This window comes from Entelurus aequoreus, linkage group LG15 (assembly GCF_033978785.1).
Source record: "Entelurus aequoreus isolate RoL-2023_Sb linkage group LG15, RoL_Eaeq_v1.1, whole genome shotgun sequence".
NCBI lineage: Eukaryota > Metazoa > Chordata > Actinopteri > Syngnathiformes > Syngnathidae > Entelurus > Entelurus aequoreus.
The window spans coordinates 17,065,998-17,076,026 of record NC_084745.1 but is presented as its reverse complement, the minus strand read 5'-3'; the positions used below and the strand labels follow the sequence as shown (position 1 = coordinate 17,076,026).

The window sequence follows — 10,029 nt, the reverse complement described above, 5'->3', positions numbered from 1 at the left end:
GCAATTTGAATTCGAATTGATTTTTTCCCACACCCCTAGCTGACATGCAAGCAGAGTAGTAGATTTTTGTAAAAAACTTTTATAATTGTAAAGGACAATGTTTTATCAACTGATTGCAATAATGTAAATGTCTTTTAACTATTAAATGAACCAAAAATATGACTTATTTTATCTTTGTGAAAATATTGGACTTAGCTTATGAGATGCGATGCAAGTGTAAGCCACTGTGACACTATTGTTCTTTTTTTTTAAAATGTATAAATGTCTAATGATAATGTCAATGAGGGATTTTTAATCACTGCTATGTTGAAATTGTAACTAATATTGATACTGTTGTTGATAATATTCATTTTTGTTTCACCACTTTTGGTTTGTTCTGTGTCGTGTTTGTGTCTCCTCTCAATTGCTCTGTTTATTGCAGTTCTGAGTGTTGCTGGGTCGGGTTTGGTTTTGGAATTGGATTGCATTGTTATGGTATTGCTGTGTATTGTTTTGTTGGATTGATTAATTAAAAAAAAAAAAAATAATAATAATAATAAAAAAAATTAATTAAAAAAAATCGATTTTTTAAAAATGAGAATTGATTCTGAATCGCACAACGTGAGAATCGCGATTCGAATTCGAATCGATTTTTTCCCACACCCCTACTATTTATTTATCCATTTTCTATCGCGTGTCCCTCTTGGGGTCGCAAGGTGCTGGAGCCTATCCCAGCTGCATTTGAGCATATATACATAAATATAAAGATATATATTAGAGGTTGTCAAGTGATTAATTTTTAATCAGTTTAATCACACTCTTGAACTGTGGTTAATCCTGATTAATCACGGTTATTATATGCTTGCATATATATAATGTGGTTAATAAAATACCAATGTTTGGATACAAATGCGATTTTGTAGTCAGAATGTCTTACAGGGACGGGTTTTTTTAAATGTCTACTTAACTGCAAGTCATTGATTTGCTCACAACTTGGTGACAGTAAGGATAGTAAGAATTAAGTACACATTTTTAAATCATTTGCAATAATATAGCAAACTAGGTACAGTTCCTAATCGATAATGTAGTCAACGCACTGATAAACAACTTCACCTAGTGCACCATTTAAAACTGCATTTACTCTTCTTTAGTTTAAACAGTTGTTGAAACAAACAAGCTTATTTACCTTTTCAGATGACAATTTTGATACAACACAACTCCAGCTAGCTGTGATTACCTCCAGATGTCTAATGTTCTCCAGTAAGCAAAATGCATTCATATTCAGCAACTTGATGCTCGTTTGTGTAGTACAATTGGTGTATCCTTGCTGTAATTGTGTCTTTCCAAGGTATTGTGTGACGGATCAGCTTTGGTAAAATGAATGACATCTTCTTGCAGGACTTGCTCTTTACGGATGTTAAAGGCCTACTGAAACCCACTACTACCGACCACGCAGTCTGATAGTTTATATATCAATGATGAAATCTTAACATTGCAACACATGCCAATACAGCCGGGTTAATTTATAAAGTGCAATTTTAAATTTCCCACTAAACTTCCGGTTGAAAACGTCTATGTATGATGACGTAAGCGCGTGACGTCAAAGGTTGAAACAGAAGTATTCGGACGCCATAGAATCCAATACAAAAAAGCTCTGTTTTCATCTCAAAATTCCACAGTATTCTGGACATCTGTGTTGGTGAATCTTATGCAATTTGTTTAATGAACAATGAAGACTGCAAAGAAGAAAGTTGTAGGTGGGATCGGTGTATTAGCGGCTGGCTGCAGCAACACAAACAGGAGGACTTTGACTTGGATAGCAGACGTGCTATCCGACGCTAGCCACCGACCGCATCGGTGATCGGGTGAAGTCCTTCGTCGCACTGTCGATCGCTGGAACGCAGGTGAGCACGGTGTTGATGAGCAGATGAGGGCTGGCTGGCGTAGGTGGATAGCTAATGTTTTTAGCATAGCTCTGTGAGGTCCCGTTGCTAAGTTAGCTTCAATGGCGTCGTTAGCAACAGCATTGTTAACCTTCGCCAGGCTGGAAAGCATTAACCGTGTAGTTACATGTCCATGGTTTAATGGTATTGTTGATTTTCTGTCTATCCTTCCAGTCAGGGGTTTATTTCTTTTGTTTCTATATGCAGTTAAGCCCGATGCTATCACGTTAGCTCCGTAGCTAAAGTGTTTCGCCGATGTATTGTCATGGAGATAAAAGTCACTGTGAATGTCCATTTCGCGTTCTCGACTCTCATTTTCAAGAGGATATAGTATCCGAGGTGGTTTAACATACAAATCCGTGATCCACAATAGAAAAAGGAGAGAGTGTGGAATCCAATGAGCCAGCTTGTACCTAAGTTACGGTCAGAGCAAAAAAAAGATGCGTCCTGCACTGCACTCTAGTTCTTCACTCTCACGTTCCTCATCCACGAATCTTTCATCCTCGCTCAAATTAATGGGGTAATCGTCAGTTTCTCGGTCCGAAATCGCTCTCGCTGCTGGTGTAAACAATGGGGAAATGTGAGGAGCCATTCAACCTTTGACGTCACGCTACTTTCGGTACAGGCAAGGCTTTTTTTTATCAGCGACCAAAAGTTGCGAACTTTATCGTCGATGTTCTCTACTAACTCCTTTTAGCAAAAATATGGCAATATCGCGAAATGATCAAGTATGACACATAGAATGGATCTGCTATCCCCGTTTAAATGAAACAATTTCATTTCAGTAGGCCTTTAAATGTCCTCCCTTATCTGTGCTACTTTTGTTGACAATATTGACTCAGGTAAACATCTTTCGGATTAAGCCCTAAACCTGATGTGATATGATAACGCAATATTATTTTATTTATTAATAACATGCGTTAATGCTTTAAATCTGGCCTAATCAGCTGGTGGCGTGCGCGCCATTTCCGGGCCGCCCGAGTGTTTAATTTGGCCCACCGAACATCACCCTAACAGGCTTGATGAAACCATTCAAAACCGGGTTGCTCATATATGTAATACTACCGCCACCACGCAGGGGGCAAAAGCAAAGCATATGTGTCACAATGAAGCAGCAGTGGATGAGTAGAAGAAGATGGCGGCGTGGCGAAGTTGGTAGAGTGGCTGTTCCAGCAATCGGAGTGTTGCTGGTTACTGGGGTTCAATTCCCACCTTCTACCTTCCTAGTCACGTCCATTGTGTCCTTGGGCAAGACACTTCACCCTTTGCCTCTGATGGCAAAGGGTGATTAGCGCCTTGCATGGCAGCTCCCGCCATCAGTGTGTGAATGGGTAAATGTGGAAATACTGTCAAAGCGATTTGAGTACCTTGAAGGTAGAAAAGCGCTATACAAGTATAACCCATTTATCATTATTATGGCACTATCGACCCTGAAAAAATCTAAATAAATTGGGAAAATCGGACTTTAACAGCAGCTGGACAGCAAAGTATGAATATATGGAAATTGATGACTTGTATGTCTTGTTTAACTGTTTAACTATTTAACTGGTTAAATACATTTAGCGCTGAATTTGACCAGCAGAGGGCGATAAAGCTATACCTTCGGTTTAATTGTGTTTAAACCACATGTGTGCAACGTTTGCTGAGTGTATTAACACTAAACCTTCTATTTCATTTATGTTACATACACAATGGACTACGGTTGTACGGTATACCCGTACTAGTATAGTACCGCGATACTAATGAATCATATTCGGTACTATAACGCCTCTAAAAAGTACCAGTCCCCCACCCCACCGATATTACCCCCACACCCCCATCTTCGTCACGTCGTGACATTGCTGGTTTACGAGCAGACGAGCATGTTCGGCAGCGCCCAATCACGGAGTACTTACAAGCAGACACAGTGTGTAGACAGAAAAGGGAGAACGGATTCAATTTGGCTTAAAAACTAAAGATAAAGGTGAAGTTATAACACTGAAACACCCTCAGGAAGAGGTGCTTTAAGACATGGCTAGCTAGCTCGCGGCTAACATCTGTAGGCAGTGTTTTAGCCACTCCTAAATCACTAATCCTTGCTTCAATGGCGACAAATAAAGTAAGCTTCTTACAAGTATCATCCCAGCAGGACAAGGAATAGCTAAACATGTTTCACTACACACCATAGCTCACCGACATCACCGCTATAGACGCCGTTCCAAATTTGTGGTATCATCCAAAATTCATGTCAAGTATCAAACAACAGAAGAATAAGTGATTATTACATTTTAACAGAAGTGTAGATGGAAAAAGTTAAAGTACAAATGATTGTCACACACGCACTAGGTGTGGCAAAATTATACATGTTAAAAGAGAAAGTAAGCAGATATTAACAGTAAATAAACAAGGGGATTAATAAAATATTTTTACAGCTTGTCCCTCATAATGTTGACAAAATAATAGAATGAGGAATGACACAATATGTTACTGCATATGTCAGCAGCTAAATTAGGAGCCTCTGTTTGCTTATTTACTACTAAAAGACAAGTTGTCTCGTATGTTCACTATTTCATTTAAGGACAACATTGCAATAAGAAACATATGTTTAATGTACTGTAAGATTTTTTTGTTAAAATAAAGCCAATAATGCAATTTTTTGTGGTCCCCTTTAATTTAGAAAAGTATCGAAAAGTACCGAAATACATTTTGGTACAGGTACCAAAATATTGGTAGCGGGACAACACGACAATGGACATTATTTATGTAATATACACAATGGACATTATACTTTCAGTCTTACAAACCTAAATAAAAGGAGACGTATATAGAAATAAAACTGAGGAAGAAAAATAATTCAAAAAAGGAACATCAATCATCAACTTAACTAGTTAACTATCTGTCTAGCTGCGCATGCTGGAAACGAGCAGGGATGGCAGAATAATGAATTTATTGACAGTGCAGTGTGAAAGCGGATGTGGTTACTTTGTAAATAAGTGAAAGCAGTCTCAAATGAATATAGTCTGCGGAGGCACTTTCTAAAGTACCGTATTTTTCGGACCATAAGGTGCACCGGATCAAAAGGTGCACTGCCAATGAGCGGGTCTATTCAGATCTTTCTTCATACAAAAGGCGCATGATTGTTTTCTAAATTGAAAACACTATCTTGTGGTCCACATAACATGTGATGGTGGTTCTTTGGTGAAAGTGTTGCATAGATTATGTTTCAGAGACCATTTTCAAGTAGCTTTCTGAGCATTTCTCCAGGATGTGCGGTTTTGTGGGCGGTCTTACCTACGTGGCTCACCTTCGGCAGCGTCTTCTCCCCGTCATCTTTGTTGTAGAAGTGGATGAAGTGTCAAAAGATGGAGCTAACTGTTTAAATGATATTCAGATTTTACTTAAATCAATAACGGAGCAGTATCTGGAAATGTGTCCCGTGAAAAAATGTCTAATAACTAAAGTTCCGTGAGTTAATTATGTAAACCCACTAAACTTTTTAGCGCTTTGATAGCTAGTCTACTGACAGATATAAGTTAGAACGTAACACTACTTTATATTAGAAATGGCAACAGCGGAAGATGTATGCCCCACACTACAATTGCGGACGCGCGCACATTTTCAGGACTTATGCAGATCCCAAATACACATCAGCAGGTACCAGAAGGTAAGAAAAGTTGGTTTTGCATAATATTGCAAAACAAAACGCCAGATAATAGGTCTGCTAATAGGTGCCATTTTACCGTCCTTATACACACACCATAATAATAGTTGTATGTTTAATGCGCCGACAATCCATCAAGCGGTGCGGCTTCATAGCTTACCTAAGTCGTACTAAAAACATTTTGTGTAACATTCAATATTCTCAATGGAACATTTAAAGTTTTGGTGTTGTTTACTGCCATCATATTGCAGTCTACACATATCTCTTATGTATGACTGCCATCTCCTGGTCACACTTATCATTACACCATGTACCAAAAAATTGCTTCAAGGTCAGTAAGCACAACCAGAATTATGCCGTACATTAGGCGCACCGAGTTATGAGGCGCACTGTCGATTTTTGAGAAAATGAAAGGATTTTCCGATTATAGTCCGAAAAATCGGTAAATTTTGATGTACGGCCCCTAAAACTGCGGCCCTCTTCATTATATAGTTGAATAGCCCTGCTTTAAAAAGAACAACTAATCAGGATCCAGCTCCCTTCAAAGAGCCATAAATCCCAGCTAGCTAGCCGCAGAAGAAGTTAGCAAAGATGGCTGTGGTTAGCAAGGTTGAAAAATAACAGATTTCTCAAAAGGAATGTGTCATTTTTCAGAAAGGCCCATTTGGAAAACTAACAAAAAAAAATCCCAGAGTTGGCAGGGATGTCACTCTATCCAAAAAGTTAGCTAATTTAGAATGGAACACTCCATTATGTTTGTATCAATCATGTGCGAGAACACGGCACTGATCCACTCGCCGCTGCAAAAAAAAAATCCCACCTCCTCCACATATTGATTCTCTGGAAGGAACAATTGGAAAGTCGATAACAAATCGTGTGGTTTTACTGAACAGAGAATGGGCGAAAGGGAGGCAAGGATGTGATTCATTCTGAAGTCGCCGGGGGGATACATATGGCACTTTTTGATACAGAAGGATAAAAACGGAACAATATGTTAGCTGTTTTTTTGTAACATTTTGTCAGGTGAGTTGAAAATCTTGTAATTTATGAATGAGGTTTTGCATGGCGTGAGGAATAAAATTGTAGCTGGTGAAAGGCCTGCTTTGTGTCTCCTGAAGAGGAGTGTTGTTGTCGCCGACGAAGAGGAGGGAGGCGGGCGAGGCAGGTGCGTCGAAGGCGGTTTGGGGGGGGGGGGAATTGAGCGGCACAGAGGACTACTTGTGGCTCCTTTTTGGGTCTCTCTCACCGTCGTCTCCACACCGAAGCAGTCAATTGAGACATCACGCCAATCAATTTTTCGTTTTCTTACCCATTGTTGACACTCCATCAGAGTGAGAGGCCCTGTTGTCTAGCAACCACAGCCCTGCACTGAAACGGGGAGGCCCCACCCCCTTTTCGCCCCTCCTCGAAGAACAATGTAAAGGGTCACTTTCCTGTGGAAAAGTGAAAAAAGGTCATTAATGTCATACTTGATGGATTTATCTGACATTTTAGTGCCCACCAAACATATAATCAGAAGCTAAAGAGAGTTAAAAGGTAGTTAAGGTTGGCCAGTTAGCTTTAACCCTAGATATGTTTACTATATGGTTGTTTGTCATTTTAAATTTATTTTTGGCCTCATTTTCACCCCACTTGTTTTTATATAAATTTCACACATTTCATGTTCCTAATTTAGATACTGTACAGAAAACAGTATGTTGCTTAGCTAGGTAAAGGTAGCCAAGTATGCTAAACTAGGCTAATCACCTAGCTTAGCATAGCATAGCTAGCATTTTGGCTCTAAGTATTCATAGTTTTGCCGTAATTACAATGCCTCCTGAGATTAAATGTAGTTACATTGTGGCTTTATAAGTGTAATTGTTAAAGATTTGAATACCTGTAAGCTCCAACGAGTCCAAGTGATTAGCCTCTGCTGGGTACCGTAGAGGCTATGTCGACTGGCTGCCGGTAGAGATGTGACGTTCGCGAACGAACAGAGTAATATGAACGACTCTTTTTGCACATGCAAATTTAGCGTCGGCAATTGCCCACGATGCATATGCGCGCCACACGACTGGCAACTAACTCGGACTCATATCGAGTCCGAGTTAAAGGAAACTTAGAAAAAAAAATTAAAATAAATAGAAACATTTTCTTTAACAAAAAAATAAACTAAAATAAAATAAGAACAGTTACACAGAAACTAGTAATTAATGAAAATTAGTAAAATTAACTGTTAAAGGTTAGTACTATTAGTGGACCAGCAGCACACACAATCATGTGTGCTTCACGGACTGTATTGATGTATATTGTAGGATCCAGAATATTAATAACAGAAAGAAACAACCCTTTTGTGTGAATGAGTGTAAATGGGGGAGGGAGGGTTTTTGGGTTGGTGCACTAATTGTAAGTGTATCATGTGTTCATTATGTTGATTTAATAAAAAATAAAAACAATTAAAAGGAAACTTAGCATTTATATTTAATTATATATATTTTTTTAATTTAAACAAATATATCTATATAAAGGATTTGAGGGGGGGGGAAATAAAATCCCCTGAAAAGCAGGGAAACCGACTTGTAGGGAAGAAATAGCCTGTTTTTTGCTAACGTGTATATATATATATATATATATATATATATATATATATATATATATATATATATATATATATATATCTTTTTTTTTTTTAATATATCTATATTTGTAATGGTCTTTATTTTTTTCTTCTATTTACTTGGATTTACTTTTCGGGTTCACTATGTTAAAGGGTAGTAGTTCAAGCATACACTCACAAGGTATAGTAGTACAATTTTGTACTCACATTTTTATTGTAGTTGTTTATAATATCCATTATTACATTTTATTGGTGCATGTTTTCTATATTGTTAAAATGATTCACATATTTCTAGGTGGAAGATGAATCAAACTAGTGACGTCACTGCCAAAGCATGGAAATATGTCAGCAAATTATGGAATGTTTTAATAAAAACAAGAAATAAAATCATAGCAAATATTTCAGACTGAATCTCACCAAGATTAATATTTCTGTAAATGAAATTATTCTGGACTACATTTTATTGTATAATTGTTTCCTTGATAACAACAAAAACAAACTAATTAACCACAACAAAGTGTGTGTGTGTGTGTGTGTGTGTGTGTGTGTGTGTGTGTGTGTATATATATATATATATATATATATATATATATATATATATATATATATATATATATATATATATATATATATATATATATATATATATATATATATATATATATATATATATATACACACACACTACCGTTCAAAAGTTTGGGGTCACATTGAAATGTCCTTATTTTTTAAAGAAAAGCACTGTACTTTTCAGTTAAGATAACTTTAAACTATTCTTAACTTTAAAGAAATACACTCTATACATTGCTAATGTGGTAAATGACTATTCTAGCTGCAAATGTCTGGTTTTTGGTGCAATATCTACATAGGTGTATAGAAGCCCATTTCCAGCAACTATCACTCCAGTGTTCTAATGGTACCATGTGTTTGCTCATTGGCTCAGAAGGCTAATTGATGATTAGAAAACCCTTGTGCAATCATGTTCACACATCTGAAAACAGTTTAGCTCGTTACAGAAGCTACAAAACTGACCTTCCTTTGAGCAGATTGAGTTTCTGGAGCATCACATTTGTGGGGTCAATTAAACGCTCAAAATGGCCAGAAAAAGAGAACTTTCATCTGAAACTCGACAGTCTATTCTTGTTCTTAGAAATGAAGGCTATTCCACAAAATTGTTTGGGTGACCCCAAACTTTTGAACGGTAGTGTATATATATATATATATATATATATATATATATATATATATATATATATATATATATATATATATATATATATATATATATATATATATATATATATATATATATATATATATATATATATATATATATATATATATATATGTATGTATATATATATATATATATATATATATATGTATGTATATATATATATATATATATATATATATATATATATATATATATATATATATACATATATATATATATACACATATATATATATGTATATATATATATGTGTATATATTTACCGTATATATATATATATATACATATATATATATATATATATATACACATATATATATATATGCATATATATATATATATATATGTGTATATATTTACCGTATATATATATATATATATATATATATATATATATATATATATATATATATATATATATATATATATATATATATATGCAAAGAGAAACATAGCCAGGACTTGTGATCTCGCCAGAAAGATGTCCAGGCATCGAGTAATTGTCTCTGGCCCCCTGCCTGCGAGAGGCAATGATGAGAGATATAGCAGATTAGTCTCGCTTAACAAGTGGCTGCCTAGCTTCTGTAGGCAATAGGGACTAACGTTTATTGATAACTGGCCCTCTTTCTGGGGC

The 10,029-nt window shown here is 36.1% G+C and overlaps 1 long non-coding RNA gene across 2 annotated transcripts in view; it reads right to left on the bottom strand.

The window, feature by feature from the left end:
• LOC133629865 (uncharacterized) overlaps positions 1 to 7,527 on the bottom strand; it is a 40,048-nt gene extending 32,521 nt beyond the window's left edge. For both annotated transcript variants that reach the window (XR_009821142.1, XR_009821143.1), the window contains exons 1-2: positions 7,439 to 7,527; positions 6,872 to 6,995 (exon numbers count right to left, since the gene is read on the bottom strand). This is a non-coding gene — a long non-coding RNA (uncharacterized LOC133629865). The remainder of the gene's footprint in view (positions 1 to 6,871; positions 6,996 to 7,438) is intronic.
• Positions 7,528 to 10,029: the final 2,502 nt, after the last annotated feature.